Genomic DNA, 4,303 nt, shown 5'->3' on the forward strand with positions numbered 1-4,303 from the left:
AAATATATTCTTGTTATTCTGAATGTCATCTCCATTTCCACAAAGTTTTACTCCAAAATAACGGAGAAAAGAAGTCTTGAAAATTCCTACCACTGTCATCGTATTGTCGGACCACTCTAAAGCCCAAAACAGAAGTCGGAAAAAGTAAAAGGGGAAGAATAATAGCCAACCTTATTCTTCTAATTCTTTATAGAATGTAAACAAAAAGAGAAATTCCAGGTGAGCTATCTAGTCTCTAACAAAACCATAGACCCCTTCAAATACTAACGATAGATACTACTCAATGCCGTAATGTTTTCTTTATATTCCATGTGTTTCTACGTTTTGGTGGTCAACATTTGTGGAGAGATATATCAATCTTGTAATATGTTTCCACCCCAGAGCACCAACTTGATGTACCACTACAACCCAGAGCTGAGTGCCGAAAAATGAACGTCGTATGGAACCATCGTTCTATCTAATAATGAGCTGTTAAAATTATTTGTTTGATGCAGTTGATTCAAAATAAGAGTGTGAATATCTTTCTCACAATAGGTGTAAAAACGACACGAAGTTTGCATACGCTATCTTGCTTAGACAATGTTTTCAAATCAGTATCATGGGTGTAAAATAAATTATGCACCCCATTTTATTCGAGCCTACAATATGTCTTTATAATAAATGACATCAAATTTCTAGAGTAAGTTATAATTGTATTGTACATATATTTGTTCGTTTTCATTGCGTATTCTGTATTTATCTCATAAACAATATTTTCTCACGGTTAATTTTAAGATATATATGGTGATTTTAACGATATCAACTTTATGATTTATGACCTGTATACAAAAGTTATTGTCAATTTTTTTTCTATTAAAGGTCGCTATTTCCTTATCCAGGCAAGCGTAACTACTTCTGACTTAGTCAATCATTATCAATGCAGTTTTAATTTTACATTGATTTTGTAATAATTAATTTAAGAAATTCCAGTGATAAAGCAAAAAGTACTCTCAGTATTTTGATGATTTTCCTTATTAACTGCTAACTTTTACGGAATAAGTAGCTGCTCTTAGTCGCTGCTAGTTTCAGTTTAGAGGGCAAAACGATCTTGATTTCCAGAGGGGGATATTTGGATGATAACGGATAAGTCCACAGCTTTGGTTTTTACCCATTTGCATCGTGTCTTTGCTGCTTTGTATGAAAAATACCACATGGCTGAAGTTGGCATTCAAAAACGCAATCATAATAAAAGCTGCAACAGGAACATTTATTTCGACCTTAATATTGAAGTTGAGAAGCGATCAGAAAGCCAGATTATTTCTTAACTGTCCTTATTTTCAGTTTACATATCAATCATAATTTTCAATGACATTATCTCGTCATTCATACTCAAGCAGTAACCCATCGAAATTTCTACTTCAGCAATAGTTCGGAGATAATATGGAAGTAGTTAGTCAGCTTGATTATAGAGGACAAACAATGTACAGCTGTTGGCGTGCATAATTCGTCACGATGGAAATTCCCCTTCTGGTTACAGTGACGGTCTATTTGGAATCTAACAATGTCTGAAAAGAGTAGTCGATACACCAGTCAGTGTTGAAACCGTGGACCGGCTGGTCACTGGTTATAGTTGGCAGTTAGACACACAGCGACTATGAACACACTGTACATAAAGAACACAAGACTTCCGAACAGAACCCGTTCCGATGGCGACAGAGGTTTATCCGGGCTCTCGAATTCATCCTCTATCACAACTTCCGGTTCCTGAAAATTAAAAAATAGTTCTAGAAAAATGTTTGAAAACTGAGAATGCTTTGGCACATACTTCTATTTATATTAAACCCCATTCCAAGGGAATATCTCTTTCGAAACTTTAGCTACATGTATCCTGATGCTGTGTTTTAGCCTTTTTTTTATTAACAGATGGTCACTCCAATTTTGGGGGGTTTTAATCACCCCCCCCCCTTCCTCCTCCTTAAAAACTTTAAGCTTAGACTAACACGTGCTCCAAATTTTAATATGCAGAGCATCCTCAAAATGCACACTTCGGAGAAAAGGCTGTAATCAAATAATGCCGGTTCGGCAGGAAATAGTATAAATAAATCAGATAGTCGTGTTTATTTACGTCAATTGATGCACCTATCGGAAAGTGGGTGACACCCCCACCCCTAACTATAAAAGTTAACATGTCATGTCCTACATGTATGTATGAACGGCTACCGTTTTTCACGACCCCTTTTCCCTATCCCTACTCGTCGCTGTTGAATATCTGCATGTATCTTATGTAGTTATATAATATGGTATTACATGTACCCCGGTAGTCCTGCCTAATATACATGTACCGGTTTATAAAAGAATGTTCATACTGAATATAGATGTGCTGGTTTTATTTAGATTTTGTAAAAAAAAATTATAACATTAATTGGGAGCGAAAAGGACCGAAAATGCTTGGCAAGCAAAGATGATGAAATAATAAAAGTAGGGAAAGTCTGAAATGATAATGGCGGATGGTGATACGTTTACTGTCATATTATTTCGATCTTACATCTAGTTGTAAACTATTGGCTTATATCTCTCAACAATGCACAACATTAAAAAGACTAGACAAGAAATCAATCGGCAGAAATCATATGTTCACTGACGTATGACAAACACTGCAAAGTAATAAAGTGTTGGAGCGGAACAGACGACAACAGTGGCAAATCGCTTCGTACATGTAACATAAAGCCTTCATTTAGACTAACAAACAACATGCAAATGTATTCTGCTGAACATATCAAGAAAAAACTTTAATCTGAAAAAACAGAAGACATTCCATTACCTGCTTGCTTTTGCCTGCCATTTTACAGCGAGTTGACAAATGACTCTACAGCTGACCGATTTTGTCAATTTGCTCTTGCTAGCTTTTAAAAATATATCAAGGGACTGCGGATCTGTATGGTTCAGTAAGCACAGGCCAACACCCATCCGCTTCACCTGTCTAACTTTATGACCCGCTCCCAGACACCATTTTCCGAAGAAAAAAACCCCAAAACTGGTGATTTAACTGCAGATCGAAGAAAATCATCTTTTTTGTTCTACATATTCAGTTTTACCTAGCAAATCTGTCTTCTTAATACTACCTTTCGCCCCCCCCCCAAAAAAAAAATTATGATTTAAACGAGTTTTCTTTTATTACATCAATTTAAAAAAAAAATAAGCATAAAAATTGAAAACTAGAACGATGTATGCATTAGAACTATCACTGGAATAAAAAAATGATTGTTTTCCATCTGAATACATTGTTGGAGCAGGCACGTAATATTAGGCGTCCCACCCCACCACTTTTTCTCGCAGCAATGACTTTTTATATATATTTACATATTAAAAAATGAATTACCAAGGGCTCTCCACCCCCCCAACCCACCCCTACCTTTTTGAGAGCATGTAAAAGTGAAACTGAAGTTATAGGACAGTTGGATAGGTATACGCGCTACCCCCCCCCCCCCATTCTCTACCGATTAGGATTTTCAAGATTTTTTAATATCTTTTTTTTATTTATGTATTTATTTTTAGTAGTTTTTTATTGCTTGTGAAGATTTGGTCTGCTGAGCCCCCCCCCCCCCCCCCATCCAACTTTAAAAAAAAGATGCTACGTGTCTGTGAAGGAATGTTTTAACGAGGGAAAGAGCAATATAAAAGCATTCGTTTGAACACATTTTATTGTATTTACCATTATACCATTGTAAAATATACTTGTCTATGATACCTAAATCGTGTATTTGGAATAGTTTGTTCAATGAAGGATTTCTTGCATTCGAAAATCGTTTGCAAACAAATAAAAAGTGATAAACATCTTCTTTTTTCTACATAATTATGTAGTTTGGAGAATCAATAATATTTCTTCTGCGTATATCATAATTCAGTGAGCAATTGTGGCTTAATTTTGAATGAATGTTGACATAATTAGTTTATTACCATGAAGAAAATATTTAGCAACTTTTCTATTTTTACTGATTTTATTAGAAACGCTTCTCTAAAATTGACAGTCCGATGTTGCTTTCTGGTATCCGAATTTAGCTCCGTTTGATTATAACACCTGGAATTAATTAAAATAAATGAATTTTGTGTGACGTACTTAAAAAACTCTAGGAGGTACATATAATTGTCTTCATAACGAGTACTGTAGCGAGAGGTACACGTATCTTTTCTATAAATGTTAGCAATATATCGCTAAGATATTGGGGTACAAGATTGTAGTGAACTTTAAACTAATACAATGATTCCATGAAGGCTAAAATTTATGAAAGCATTGAAGAATCGTTCACAAATAAGTGTATTTGAT

The 4,303-nt window shown here is 35.0% G+C and overlaps 1 long non-coding RNA gene across 1 annotated transcript; it reads right to left on the bottom strand.

The window, feature by feature from the left end:
• Positions 1 to 1,225: 1,225 nt before the first annotated feature.
• LOC128180103 (uncharacterized) lies at positions 1,226 to 3,080 on the bottom strand. Its single transcript, XR_008243185.1, has 2 exons — positions 2,801 to 3,080; positions 1,226 to 1,743 (listed from the first exon to the last, which is right to left on the bottom strand). It is a non-coding gene; the product is annotated as an uncharacterized LOC128180103 (long non-coding RNA).
• Between the last annotated feature and the right edge of the window lie 1,223 nt (positions 3,081 to 4,303).

Source organism: Crassostrea angulata, chromosome 4, assembly GCF_025612915.1.
Source record: "Crassostrea angulata isolate pt1a10 chromosome 4, ASM2561291v2, whole genome shotgun sequence".
Lineage (NCBI taxonomy): Eukaryota > Metazoa > Mollusca > Bivalvia > Ostreida > Ostreidae > Magallana > Magallana angulata.